At 44.4% G+C, this 15,488-nt stretch overlaps 1 protein-coding gene across 1 annotated transcript in view; it reads right to left on the reverse strand.

The window, feature by feature from the left end:
* SAP130 (Sin3A associated protein 130) overlaps positions 1-15,488 on the reverse strand; it is a 988,428-nt gene that overhangs the window by 815,971 nt on the left and 156,969 nt on the right. The window lies entirely within an intron of this gene.

Consider the following 15,488-nt stretch of genomic DNA (forward strand, 5'->3'; position numbering starts at 1 on the left):
TTTGAGCTTTATCCTGTGACAGAATTGTTTAAACTGTTTCCCAGAGCCACCAAAACCATTACACTAAGAATGGATATCTAAATTAACCAATGCCTATATAGGGACACTAAAATAGAATAGTCCAGCAACGAAGGATTAGTCAAGGAAGTAGTAGGGGTTAGAAACAGATGCAGTAATCTCAATGACCAGCCAGTGACATATCCTTAAATAATTTCACTAATGTTCAAATAAATGAAAAGTAGAAATCTAACAAGCATTGGCAAAGCCAAATAGGCCTCAAAATTAAAAACTGTTGCTGACAGTTTCGTCTTGTCCCTGCTTTTTTTGCTGATTCTGTTCATTATCAGCAAAAAGAACAAGCACAAATAAAAATACATAATGGCAAGCCTCAGAGTTAAGACGCCAGCACTTGCATGCATTAGTAAGCACGAGTCATGATGCAGTGGTTATTTGGTTTTTTTCTTATTTCAAAGTGTACTTTCCGACGTTGACGGACACCTATCTTTGAGACATATTAAACAAGCATTTGCAATGCAATAGGTCTCACATCAGTAAAAGTATGAGTTTTTGGCGTAGCAAATATTAATGCAACATTACTAGCTCGAATTTTGTTTATGTAGACCTATAGAGCAGGGGTCTCCAAACCGGTCCTGGAGGGCCAGATCCATTCCACATTTTTGGGATATCCCCATTGAGATACAAGTAGTAATTTTAAAAATCTGGCATGGATCCGGCCCTCCAGGACCGGTTTGGAGACCCCTGCTATAGAGAGTAGTGTGGTACAGCTAAGTGGTGTAGTATAGAGCAGAGGAAATTATTATGGAATCTACTGGAGTTGAGTAGTTTAGCATGTAGTGGTGTTGAGTAAAGTGTAGGAAGGTTTATGAAGTGGGATTGTGTGTGCTTGTATTATGATAAAATATAGTATAAAGTATAGTCTAATATAGTATAGTATAGAGAAATATAGGTTGGTGGTACTACAAGTGCTGTACCAATTTATTTAAAATGTGTTTTGTTGTGCAAGGTGACTTTACTTGTAACTGCTTGTTTAGTTGCCTGTTTAAGCTTTAAGCAGTGCATATAAAAAATAGTATAATAAATAATTTTCTGTAAGCAGAAATAGGGAAACATTTTGGTTGGAAATATAGCGGTTTATAACATCTGAAGTGTATAAAGGCGCATAAAAGGCAAAAAGTTAGTAAGCAATGTTGCGCAAGCAAAAACTGTAGTGTAATAATATGTACAGTATAAGGTTATTGGCAGCCCCCTGGTAATATGGAGTGTTTGTAGGGTGATAGGGGGGCCTTGGGGCAGCCTATGTAAGATATAGTAGAGCTAAAAAATACCTGGGGAACAATAAAAAAAAGGTGTAAAATAAGTTGTGTATGGGTATATAAGATAGTAAGGCGCTATTGTATGCTAAAATATAAAGGAACAAAATACCCAACAGGTAGGCTCACAGAGGGAGATAAGAACTTGCTAGTTTTAACTTCACATTTAAGCTGAATTGGGAGAGAGTAATGCAACCAAGGAAAATTATTTTAAAAATGCCCCATATTTCATCAAGGGATATTCTGAATCAGTTCCACTTAGGGAGGTTTTTGTTTTGAGGGCAGGGGAAGATGTGGAAGCATACCAAGTGAAAATCGTTAATGCAATGGGGCCACATTACTTATTTTATAGATATATTGTTGATAAACAGAAGTTTAGAAGAGGAACGTATTCCAATTGATGATGATCTGGCACAATACCCACAAAGATTTTATTTCTTATCTTCGACAGTGGGAGCATCAAACCATGTATGAGCATATAAGAAATCTTACTCTTGCAGTGTTATAATTATGTGCAGATAGTGTCTTTCTTTTGCTAATTTTTGGTTTCCAGAAAAATGTAATTAGAAGACGCAAATACAGTGCATCTTAAGAACACATTTTGCTGGGTAAGGGTAACTCAATGTACTAATATTGTTCCAGATAACATGGAAGAAAGTGAACATTAGCAATGATCAAGAAAAGGAATTAGCGTTTTTCAAAACCAAATAATCTTTGTCTGTACGTTATGGTAGTGAGTCCACATCTAACACAACTATCAAGAAACTTGCCATATGAGTAGTTAAGGTGCCATCACAAAGACATCAATCACAAATGTTGTGTTCTCCCTGTATGACTATATGGTATACTGCAGAGGAATGAGAGGTTTAATCAGGGTAGCCAGCTAAATTACGCAATTCCAATAAGCAATCACTTTGATATCTTGAATACATTAGAAGATGGTGATTGACTGGCCTCTTAGAGTTATTGTCTAAGATCTGAAGTTGACCGATTTGGGGATCCTGCAGACAAGGTGTTAAGACAGGATAATAGAACCCTAATCATAACAGAGAAGGAAAATTCTATGTCACTTACGGCCTCTATAGAGAAGGAAGTCCAGGTCACTGACCTTACTCCTCGGGGTCAGGCCCCTTCCCTTGAATTATCTGACCCTCAGGTAATGGCTCAGACAGTTTTGTCATAGTGATTGTAACCCCCACAATTTGGTGGCAGCCAGGCCCCCTTGTATGAATGGGAGTTCTGGCTCTAGCCTTATATCCTGGAACACATCAGGTCTACGCTCTAAATTTGATAATCCACAGTGGCCGGATTTTACACTAAAATATTATATTTTATGTTTTCAGGAAACTTGGCTGAAGGTAGCATTACATATAAACGGTTATAAAACGTTTAATACCCTTGCTGTAGGGGGTTTACATGGTAGAGCCAAAGGTGGGCTCTGTCCGTACATATCTAACAAGCTAAATATGAATAAGATTAAGTCTTATCTTGAGTCCCCATTTTATAAACTATTTATATTGCACTCAAATGTTTCTTACTGTATTGTACTAGTTAACTTCTATAACAATATTCCCTCCGATAGCCTTTCTACTGTGGTTAGGAAATTGGGTAATGAACTAAAAACCTTGTGTAATATAAATGTTAGAGATAAGATGCTAATATTTTCCGGAGATTTTAACTGCATTGTGCCCCTGTGAGGATAATACAATATGTGGTTTCCATGTTGAAGAAGGTATAAGTAACACCCATTTTTGCCATTCTAGCACAGGTGAGCTGTTCAATGAATTGGTTTTTAACCTGGACCTAGGATTTACAAATGAATTATGTTATGTGTTAGACCTGCTCCTATGCCGCAGACCTTTAATGGCAGAAGCCTATGTTCAACAATAGACTATATATATTTTTGTCAAACACACATGCATCTAAGCTGCATTCTTTTACAGTTGATGTTAATCCACGGAGTGATCATTTTCCATTATGTATTTCAATATTACTCCCTACTAGTAAATGAGGAAGGAATGAACAGGTTGATCAGGCCTCAGCAAATGTAAAAATTGACAAAGTTATCGGATACACTCTCCGCTGGAATATGGTGTTGCGTTCTAATCTAGGACCCTGATCGATACTGTGACCTTATGCCCCTATACGGCTATAATCCCCTTGTACCCCTATATTGGCATAACCGATCAAATGCAATATTCAGAAACTCGTCTCTGGCCTCACACGAATAGAGCCACATTTCAGAATCGCTTCCTCTGCCACTTCCTTTGCAGCTAATTAGTGCAATGACATAGCAGAAGTTACTATCTAAGATTCCTAGATTAACACTCTGAGTTCTTCAACAAGATAAAAACTCAGCAACCTGGGAAAGCCCCGCTTGCTATGTTTTGATTAGTAATAGAACTCTAATGAGCACTGATAGACGATCACTTCCTAGTGACATCTTTATTGACGTCTTATGTCCAAAAACTTACGTCAAACAAGGCACCTTTCAGGTATAAATATTACCAACGTTGCCTTAAGCAAATGCTGAAGTTGCTGTCTCGTTACTGATGATACCATCGCTGCTATCGCTACTGCTATCGCTGCTAATGAGCGAACGATGGTGTGGTGAACTTAGGAGCTGAACAGCCGTCCCCCTGCAAGAGCCCAGCAGATGCAAGCTGCCCGCGGACGCTGCCCCTCCTCTTCCTCGACGCGCTGAGAGAGACGCTGTCTTTTCTCCTGCAGAGAAATCCAGCTCCGGCGTTTCCAGCCTACCCTTGCGGGTGACTGGGATATCGAGCCCCTGAAGGAGATACCAGACCTCCATCATTCTATTCCAGAGGTATGGTGTTGACTAAACCCTTAGAGAGAATTCTTGAAGCAAACCTTGGCAAAACCAACTTAACTTAAAGCTACTTACTTACTCCCCTCCCAAGTATTAGGCTTAGGTCAGGTACACTGGGGTAGGCGTAGTTAGAAGCACCAGTTGAGAATTTTAGCCTAATGTATATATGAATGTATATATGTTTTATTCATTTTAAACCATTGTATGGCTAAGAAACCATATCAATGCTTTTACAGTATTATTTCGCAATACTCATCTTACTGTACGTACTTTTTATAATAACAAGTCTTGCAATTGTGGCAATTCATTTCTCTTGTACGAGAAGAAAGGCTGTTCAATAAATGTTACCCTTTATTGAAAACGCCCGTCTCTCTATTCTCTACATATTGTGAAAGTAATCTGCACAACCACTGACTGAGAAAAATAACTATCTATTGTTCACACGACTCTAGAGATTGACTCTTATCTGAGGAGCAAAGTTGTCATGTTGCACGGTTGTTGGAAAACTGAATCCCTTCTTGTCTGTACCAGGGAAGCTGATCACTTCCTATTCAGTCAAGAAAGTTTCCAGTGACCTCTGAGCTAGTTGGTAACAAACCCAATTAAGTTTAGCATAGTCAGTTGAGGCCTGGAAGATCCGCACTTCTACGTCGATACTACTGTTTATGTTATTCCAATGCGCAGGGCCTATTGGGAAATAGGAACTACACTACAATGGTGGACCCGGATGTAGTTGTAAAACACCTGGTTACTAAGTGTAGACCTGCTTTTGACATCTGCCTGAGTGAGCTAGCCTTTTCCGAGAGCATTCTATCCTCCTTTCATGTAATAATAGGTGCGGTAAGCGAAGTGTTATTTAAACAGGGTGGAAAAAAGACTGCTCAGCGGTGGTTTGACACGAAGTGCACCGAGCATATACTTGTTTGAAATGTGAGTTGCAAAATACACAGAGGAATATTATCAAGATTAGGCAGGCCAGAAGGGATTACAAATCAGCCCTTCTAGAAAGAAAGAAAGTTTTCAGAAAAGAATCATGCGAGTCCCTTCATACAGCCTCACAATTGAAAGACAGTGCTTCTTCTTGGAAAGCAGTCAAAACACCATTTCGGTCTTCAGGTGGGGGTCCGGCCATTGAAATAGCCTTATCTGAGGCCCATTGGATTCATTTCTCTAAGATATACAATGGGCAAGAAATTTGTATTGGTCATCATAGTGATACTTATGAAATTCCCATCCATATCCTGGACCTTCAGTTTACCCTAGAGGAAGTAAATAGAGCTATTTTAGCGAGTTCAGGTGGCAAGGCCTCGGGCCCAGAAGAGGTCCAGGTGGACCTATATAAGTCCAACATTAACCTCTGGGCCCCCACTATTACACAAATTATAAATGCTAGTTGCCAGGCCTCAATGTGGGTGGAATCCACCATTGTTCCTATGTTCAAACAAGAATTTGCAATGCAAATTGGTCTCACATTTGTGAGAGTTAGAGGTATTGGTGTTGTAAATGAGAATGTGTTTTACCCATGTGTTTTGGATTGAAGTGGATGTGTGTGGAGTGGAATTATGCGGCTTGGAATTGTTCGTTTGGGAATTGTATGTGGTGGAATTGTCTGGTATGGATTTGTGTAGTGGAATTACAGGGCATGGTGTGTAATGGAAAAATGTGGATAGTAATTATGTGGTATTAAGTCTACTTGAATTATGTGGAGTGGGATTGTGTGTTAGAGTGTAATTATGTGGAATGCCAATTTGTGCGGTGGAGTGGTATGTTGTGGAGTTTAATTATGTGGTGTGTTGAATTATGTGGCATGATGTGGAATTTTGTGGTGTGGATTGGATGTATGTAGTTGTGTTGTTGAGTTGAAATATGTTGTTTGTTGTGGAATTATGGGTTATGGAATGGAAATGTGTAGAGTTAAATTGTTTGGCGTGGTAGTGTGTGGCGCTGAGTGACATTTGTGTTAATACATTTTACAGGGGGCTTGAACAAAGCACATTTACAGAGGATATTCTTCTAGTAGGAAATAGGTTGGTGTTAGTCTCAAACTAATAAGGAGAGAGTTTGAACTCCTCAGCTAGCAGCCAAGCACAGTACTAGATGGTGCTCATGGATGGGAGGGAGGAATGAACAAAACAGATGTGGGAAGGAAGAGGCTAGTTGGAAAAGGCCTTCTAATTGTAATGCTATCCTACTGGGGTAATAAGGGGAAGTAAAGAAAAATTGAAATTTTTTGTCCTAGTTTGGGAGGCCTCAGAACTTGTGCTTTTTGCAATAGCAGTATTTTAAATCCTGGTCAGTATTATAAATATACATTTTCCCTAGTTTCTTAGCAGCTGTGGGTGCAACAAAGGGTACATGACTGTGCGAACACAGATATGCAACTTTCGGTTTATGCAGACATCATATAAGGGAAGCACAGTCATTTTTGTTCAGAATGAGAGAAAAAAAAATGTATATCCAACTGCCCTGGGACGGTCCTGGCAAAAATGCGCTTGATAGAGTTAATTCACACGTGATGGAAAGCAGGAAGAATGTTCCTGAACATGGTCTAGAAAAAAAATCTTTTGTCACCGAACAAACAATAACTTTCTAACTAGGCTTTTATGTCCAACTTGGAAGCGTGTTAGTAAAGAAAAAGCATCTTATATCCTAATCCTGTTTCCATGCATCTTATATCCTAATCCTTTGAGCAGTAGAATGCATTTCGGAGAACTAATGTGGCATGTCTCCTACACACAGCCAAGAAGGCATAAGTAACTGTACCATTTGCGAGTCTATGTAAGTAAGTTGGTATTTTAAAGATATATGTAACAAAACCAGTACTCACATGCATCGGGTTCCGGCAGCCACACAACTTGTTCTGGTGTTGTGGGCTGCTGATCAGCTGCTTCAGGGGAGGTGGGGATGTGGGCAGGTTGGAGCTCGGCACAGCGGCGGATTATTATGGTTGGAAGAGGCTTTTGCCGCTGGTGAAGACGTGAGAGGAGCGTCAAATGGGCAGCCTGATTTTGGTGGCTGGGGGGGAGCAGATGAAGCAGCAAATAAAGTTAAAGCCTGGGGCTTTTAAAATCAGCGCCACGCTAATGTAAATTTGAGTATTTTTTTAAAAATCGAGGTTGGCGGGCAATAGTGAAAAAAGAGCAGCACCAGCAAATAATAATAAAGCGCAGCGCTTTGAAGCTGCAAATAAAGCATGCGCTTGTATAATCGGAACTGCATTGATTTACATTTGAGCGTTTTTGGGTGGAACAGCAATCTTAAAAAAAGCACTTTGCCTGGTACGTGCGTGGCTGCCCGTGAAGCAGGGGCCATGTTAAAAGAAGGCGCTTACTCACGCAGTCGGTGCTGTTATTTCAAAATGGAGGAAACTGCGAGCAGAGATGTCGGAGCGAAAGGTGGTGGTGGGGGCGGGCTCTAGTGATGTGACGGTGCCAAGCTGCAAATAACATTAAAGCATGGCGTTTGTTGTAAAATCGGCGCCACATTGTTTTATATTTGAGCATTTTTAGGTGGATCAGCAATTGTGAAACAAGCGCTGAAAGACAAGCGCGGCCCGCAGCGCAAAAGTTAGAGTACTTGTGCATGCAGAGCGTTTGCCTTGCGGGAGCGAGCAGCAAGTCGCGATAATTACAAACAGATGGCGCCACTGCTCGCTCCCGCAAGGCAGACGCTCTGCATGCACGAGATCTCATTGGAAACAGTGCAAAACATGCACGAGTTTCCAACGAAGTACAGAGCGTTTCCAAGAGGCCCCTACTAAGCTGCGCTTGCACGCTGCGTAGACGAGACCTAAAAAGGGGACCGTCAGGATTCTGCCTGTTACAGGCCTATTTCGTAATTGGATTCCTTGGCCAAAGTAGTTGGGCGAATTATTTTGGAACACCTACAGGATTGGGCAGAGGAAAATCAGATCTTATCTGATATCCAATATGGATTTCGCAAAGGATTAGGGACAGTAGAACAGAGCCTCAACTTAGCTATTTTTATGGGGGAAGTACATCAGGGTGAAGGACAGATTGTTTTTAGCTTTTGTTGATCTCACTGCGGCTTTCGATTGTGTGAGGCATGTTAAACTATGGGAGATTTTAGAAACCCTGGGGGTGGAGTATAATATTATTCACTTTCTTAAGCGTCTCTATAGTGGAGCAAAGGCACAAATGCGTTTGTTTTGGCTTGGGCGGAGAGCGCACTGCCTCTTTCCCCATCAGGAGGGGGGTAAGGCATGGGTGTGTCCTTGCCCCCTTCCTTTTTAGGTCTCGCGACCTATCGATGCGCGCATCGAGCGTAGCGAGAATTCATGTGGCGAAAACATCTTCAAACCAAAGGGCTTTCAGCCCCGCGGTTTTCATGCAGTGCGCATCGCATCCAAGCCCAGCCCAGTCCTCCCCTAGCAGCACTCCTCCCACGCCAGCAACTCCCCCCTCCCACACCAGCACCTCCCCTCTCTCGCATTCGCGCCATCCGGCTTCTCCTCCCCTAGCAGCACTCCTCCCACACCAGCATCTCCCCCCTCCCACACCAGCACCTCCCCTCTCTCGCATTCACGCCCACCCACCAGGCTCTCCCGCCCCCATCAGGCTTCCCTCCCAATCCGCCTGCCTCCCCTCGCGCATTCACGCTCCCCCACCAGGCTCTCCCGCCCCCATCCGGCTTCCCTCGTAATATGCCCCCTTCCCTGCTGCTGCTCGCATCGCACTCTCTCCTCCCCCCTCCCTTTTCATCCGCTTTAATCAGGCTCATCTGCTGCTGCCATTCTCCCCTCCCTTCTCGTATTTCCTTCTCGTATTTTCTTGTTTTCATTCCTGTTCGCCAATGCTAGTTTGAATCCATTCTAAACAGGCAAAAGCACTTGTGTGTGTTTTAAAAGCATGCCATGGCTTCAATGTGCGATGGCATTGCACAGGCTTATAGCCACAAGTTGAACGTGTCACTTTACCTATCCCGGTACATTCAGTTTCTGAATTTAAGGGCAAATAAGTTACATGTTCTGGTTGTGGCTCCACACTAGTGTTAACATTCTTGACTTCAGACATGCAGTTAGGGGGAGACGGGTCCACAGCGCAAAAGTGATAATCTGTTCGTCTTTTTCATCATTGCTCAAGCAGTAAAGATGCTGACATAGGCTTTGATTACAGACAGAATTCTTAAGATTACTCAGCAAGAAAGGGGCCACGAGACAGACCTGATCACCGGCGTTCATGTGCTCTTGGAAGACTCTCAGCGGCTCTGTCTCTCGTGCACACACGCACTTATCTCACAAGCACATTCCATTCTCTCTCTCTCTCGCTCCTCCTCCTCCATGGGGCCTCCTCCCATCCACTCCCTTTCTCTCTACAGTACTCCTCTTCGCACGCACTCACTACCCTCTCCCCTCCTCCGAAATCCGCTGCCAACTTCTACTCCACACAGCCTATTCTATTCCTTCCACCCCCTGCTCCCTTCCTTGGCACCGACATCCACTGCGGGGTACCTCCCTTCGTCCACACTATCACAGAATGTACTTCTCTTGAAGGGCAGCTCTTGACGCCTCTTGAACTCCGATGCCCAAAAAAGAAAAAAACATGTTTTTTTAAACAATCCCAAAAGTTTGGTCTGCCCTATTTTTACTGTGTCCCTCACTGACTTTCACATTAAGTCCCCGCCACATGTTATCCTTCCTGGACCCACACTGATCACACTCCTGCCAGGTTAGCCCCGCCCTTTCGTATGTGTCTGGTCTGTTTCTGCACTCTCATGTTATACAATGTTTCACCACACTCGCTGAATGTCTTGAGGGAGGCCAAAGATTGTTGACATTGTCATCCAACCCCTTTTCATGCGAGCCTGTAGGAATAACCGCACAGGCAGGTGTTCCAGCCCACAACAGCCCTCTCATCAGAACCTGCAAATCGCCTGCAGTCCTCTGGGAACCCACCCCCACAACAAATAAATCAAAGGCGTCCTCCCCTGTGCACCCGTGAGACCACCCGGCCATCTGCAGGGCAGCCCCGCTCAGATAAAGGCACAGCATGCAGAGTCACAGCAGCCAGTCAGCCTGTCTGAGACCCGGGGCCCTCCGTCTCCCTGTCTGCAGAGAGCTGCAGGCAGACGGGCCCTTTCACTCAGTCATCTGCTGGGCCGCGCCGAGCAGCGCCTCAAAGGCCTGGTTTGTGAAATTAGCGCATTGTGACAACACATCGCCAGTCGTGCTTTGCGCTGCTCGAGCTTGGCCTTGTGGTCTGGCGAGGGGCCAATTCCTCCCTCAGTTAGGAGTGGGCACAATCTTCTAGGATGCTTTAAGACAGTTTCTATACATTGCGTGCCGCCTATACAAGGGAAGCTATCTCTCCAGCCTCATCATTCAGATGATTTAAGGGACAGTGTAAGACTGACCACAGTCAAACTACCTCCCCTGCGAGACTGCTGCTGTTCCCCACCCCGGATTACACACCATGGGCCATTCTCACCATACTCCATTCGCACTATACTCCATTCTCACCATCCTCCATTCTCGCCATACTCCAATCTCGCCATACTCCAATCTCGCCATACTCCAATCTCGCCATACTCCAGCTCCTATAAAATCAGGCCAGGGTGAAATTCTGATCACACCACTGAAGTTAGCCAAATTCCCATTACTTGATTTGGTCTACTTTTTTAAGTAACGCAGCACCTCATATGGATAGATTGAAACCCTTAGGATGGTATTACTTGACATATTTGTCCACAGGCTCGTTTGCTTAAAAAATATCCCCTTAGATACTGTTAAGCAGAATGTTGCAATGTAGTCCTGGCCATTACTACAGTTTCTGTGTTAAATATTAAGGGACACCACCACATCACTCAGGGACACCATCACACCACTCAACAACACAACCACACCACTCAGGGACATCACCACACCACTCAGGGACACCACCACAACACTCAGGGACACCACTACATCACTCAGGGACACCACCACATCACTCAGGGACACCACCACATCATCAGTCAGGGACACCACCACACTACTCAGGGACACCACCAAACTACTCAGGGACACCACCACATCACTCAGGGACACCACCACATCACTCAGGGACACCACCACACCACTCAGGGATACCAACACAGCACTCAGGGACACCACCGCAGCCCTTAGGGACACCAACACAGCACTCAGGGAGACCACCACATCACTAATGTACACCACAAAATCAATCAAGGACACCACCACACCACTCAGGGACACCACCACACCACTCAGGGACACCACCACACCACTCTGGGACACCACCACATCACTCATGGACACCACCACATCACTTATGGACACCACCACATCACTCATGGACACCACCACATCACTCTGGGACACCACCACATCACTCTGGGACACCACCACATCACTCTGGGACACCACCACATCACTTTGGGACACCACCACATCACTCTGGGACTCCACCACATCACTCTAATACACCACCACATCACTCAGCACCATAACAGCATCACTCAGCACCACAACAGCACTGTCCTTGCTGGCTAACAACAAGCATTCCCATAGCCAATAGGACTCGCATTAGGAAAGTGTAAGCTATTGGCTTTGTAAATAACAATGCTATTAATTTATATATTTTCAATGCCAACACATATTAAAAAAATAATCGTCATTTACAATACCAATAGCTCACACTTTCCTAATGCGAGACCTATTGGCAACGCCAGTGCTTGTTAATCTTTACATTAATGGGTTAGGGCAGGCGCTCTTAAAGGATGCTCGAGATTTCCCCCAAATAGGTAGCCGTCCCATTCCTGCTCTATTATATGCGGATGATGCAGTTTTGATTGGTCTTCAGAAGGTTTTAAATAGCTTTCCCAATTGTATGAAGGACCTTGGTCTCAGTATTAATACGTCAAAGACTTTTATAATGAGATGTGGACGTGGGAATCAGAAGTGCAGGGAAATGTTTGTAGATGGGCACTTAATAGCACCACTAACAGTTTTTAACAGCGCATGCGCTGTTGCTCGACTTTTAGTAAAGGGGATTTTGAAAGTGCTACCCGGGCGTTTGCTGGCAGGCTACAAGCTTGAGTGCGCGTGCCCGAGCGGCCATCTGCCGTCCCTGCCTTTTCTTTGTTGTCATGGGTAATTAAGCGCCTCTCTCCGGGCACCCTTTCATGTCCGGCGAGCATGTAATTGCTTTCCGTACTTGCTGGGGCTACACAAGTCTCATGCATACTCGTGTGTTTTTTATGTTTTATTTCCCACTCTCGTGCTTGTTAGGTCTCGCCTAAGCAATCCCGATAGGGATGCTGGCAAGATTATAATAAGGCTTTCAAAAGTGTACCCAAACTGCGGATCGGGTACAGTGCATGTGAGCACAACCACGTGCATTGTGAACAACTGCCATTTGCTACCAGACACTTCATGTGCTTGTGCTGCGCTCTGCCTCTGCTGCCCATGCAGTCAGCTCACCAGGCTGCACACACCCTCACCCCCATATGCTTGCTCGCCAATGTCCCTCCCACCCTTCCTTTGATCTCCGCCGCGAGGCCTCACAGGCTCCTATCCGCCCCCTTCCTTTAATGGCCCTCCCCCTCCCCCAGCACAGAGCGCCCATCGCTTGTTCTCTGATGTATTCTCGTCGTTGGCCTCTATTTATCTTCTCTCGTACTCTTCCATCTCTCGCCTTTCTCCTGTTTTCTTTACTATCGCTCCTCAGTTTATCTTCCTCATTCTCCTTACCTCCGCGTTTTATTTTCTTATCGTTTCTTTGCCGCTTACTTCATTTCTCTCTCCTGCTTTTCTCTCCCATTCTTTTACACTTTTTTCGCTGTTTATTCATTTTCTCCTCAGTTTCATTCTATTCGACTATCCTCTTTTTCCTATTCTATCTTTTTCAGTCTCACGCCCTTTTCTGTCTTGTCTCTTAATCTCATTCGTCGTCACCCTCCTGTTCCTTCTCGTCCTTCCCTCAACACCATTCCTCCTTCCAGTTCCAAGTTTACTCGATCTGTATTGTTCTTTTCCATGTCACCCTCCCCCTGTGCCCTCTCGCCTTAGTCTTCCCAGAACACATCTCTCCTTGGGGGCGAAAGCCTCTCATTTCTAAAAGGGAAGTCACGTTTTCTGTGAATAGCGAGCTGTGCCAACAACACAAATGGGTCGCCGATGCGAGCCCAGGAGTTCTATATGCGCACACCACCCCCGGCAGTATCACCACAACCACCACCATTACCGCTACAATTCACCTCACACACTTCCCATTAATGGACCCAGCAATGTCTGCAGGTGCACGAGGGGGCGGGGTCACATTCTGGGTTGGAGAAGCGTCAGGGTGGCTATGCTCTTGTTGTCCTCTTACCAGATCTCTTGCATCTTCCCAGATATCGCCAGATTCCTCACTCGCTCCCAGTCTCGTCCCCATGACTCACTCTCTCCACCAGTTCATAAAAAATAAAAAAAACACTCAACCTCACTTTCCTCTCACTGGGAGCCTCACATTTACTCTCACAGCCCGGTTACCAGATTCCTACTGCCGTTCTACCAGAGCACTCATTGTACTATCATTCAGTGTCCCATCATTAAAGACCTGCTTCACCCCAATGTTCAAACCAGATCCTTCACACTCATTCCCACTGTCCTCTTACCTGATCACTTACTCACTGCCCAAGCAGACACTGGTACAGCCTCCTGTGACCAGGCGCGCAACACCCATTGGGCTCACGGGGCTTCAGCCCCCGTCCGCCCCCCCCCCCCCGTCGTGTGTTTCAGCCCGGGCTGACACATATTCGTAGGCTGGGGAGCATCTAATTGCAGCCGCACAAGAGTACTTAACAGGTCTTCAAAAGACCATTCATTGTAAATTAGGCTTTTGTTGTGTTCACCCATTCTTAAAGCCACTCTGTCTGTGGTTGGAAGAATTAGGCCCCTCCCCCCGAAACATTTTTCACCCCCCCCCCCCCCCGAAATTTGGCTCTAGTTGCCCGCCTGCCTGTAGTTCACTTTCCTCCTCACACCTCCTGCTTCTCATACAAGCCTAGCCTTCTCCTTTTCACGCACACTTCAGTCCCACTGAGTTTCCCTTTTATTTTTCTGCCCCAATGCATTTCGTTCACTCATTTAACAGAATTATATTGTTTTTCCCCTACAAAGGGAGGGCCTCCTTTACTTTGTAAAGAAGATATGCGTTGTCTTGTTTTTAATGTAACGCAAACTCGGCCCGAAGGCATCTGAGCGCTTCACACAAGCACCTGTTACATTATAGAAGAGATGCATTCATTTTTTGTAGGCACAAGGAGATTAAGTGATTTGCCCAGAATCACAGGCTGCTGAGTCGACGCAGAGATTATTCAGTCCTTGCTCTTCAGTCTATCAGGTTTAAAAAGGCTCGGCACCGCAGGAAGCGGCCTCTTGTGCATTTCTGAGTTATTTTGCTGACCCACGGGTTCTCCAGTGATCCACCTCCTCCTCCTCGGGAAGCAGAACAGGCAGATTTAGTCAGTCATCTTATTGGCCTCAGTGGGACGTGCAGTCGATGAAATCCATTTATTGGTTCATATATCTACTAATAGTATCTTCAAAAAGGGTTTTGTTGCAACATATTTCATTTTAATTCTGCATATTGTATCGTTTGTATTCCCTTGCCCTCTTCAGATCTCAAAGAGAAAGCAGAGTGTTTTTTTTCCCCGAGAAAAATAATAAACCAAGAAAAAAGATGCAGTTGTCAACATTTTTTGCATCAGAAAAAGAAAGAATGCACTGTTAAGATAACAGCCACGAACAGGAAAATTATATAAAAGGAGATTTTTATTTACTTATTTCTATATGCGCACGAACTGCTGGGTCATACACACTAGCAAACTACATTAATTAAAATTACTTGGTAAAAATAGGTTTGTTTCAGATACAACATTTAAGAAACAGACCCATAATTTTGAATTTCTCGCTTTGAAGAGCACACCGGTCTCGCTCCTCAGGGATTAGAAATAAGGTCGTGAAAATAAGATTTTGTTTATGGTGCAGGAACCTGCTGGTAGGCAGGATTATAAACCCCCCTACAAAAGTATGCGAAGGTTCCCTCTTCACGACCATGAGAGTCACAAAACATAGCCTGCGTGCACATTTTACGACAACTGAGGTTTCACGGTTCTTTCCCATAATAATGTGTGCTTTCGGCAGGATTTGTAATTTTGTTTCAAGCAGCTACTATAGTGAAGTTGGCGAAGCTTCTTTTGATTATAAAATCGCATAAAGTACCTTTGTGATAACACAGCCTTGCAGACCAGTTACACATAGTGGACATGTGAGAAGTTGGCCTGGTATATGATGTTCACTATTCTAGTGAGCACCTTGCACCAGT

Source organism: Lissotriton vulgaris, chromosome 11 (assembly GCF_964263255.1).
Source record: "Lissotriton vulgaris chromosome 11, aLisVul1.2, whole genome shotgun sequence".
NCBI classification, from domain to species: Eukaryota; Metazoa; Chordata; class Amphibia; order Caudata; family Salamandridae; genus Lissotriton; species Lissotriton vulgaris.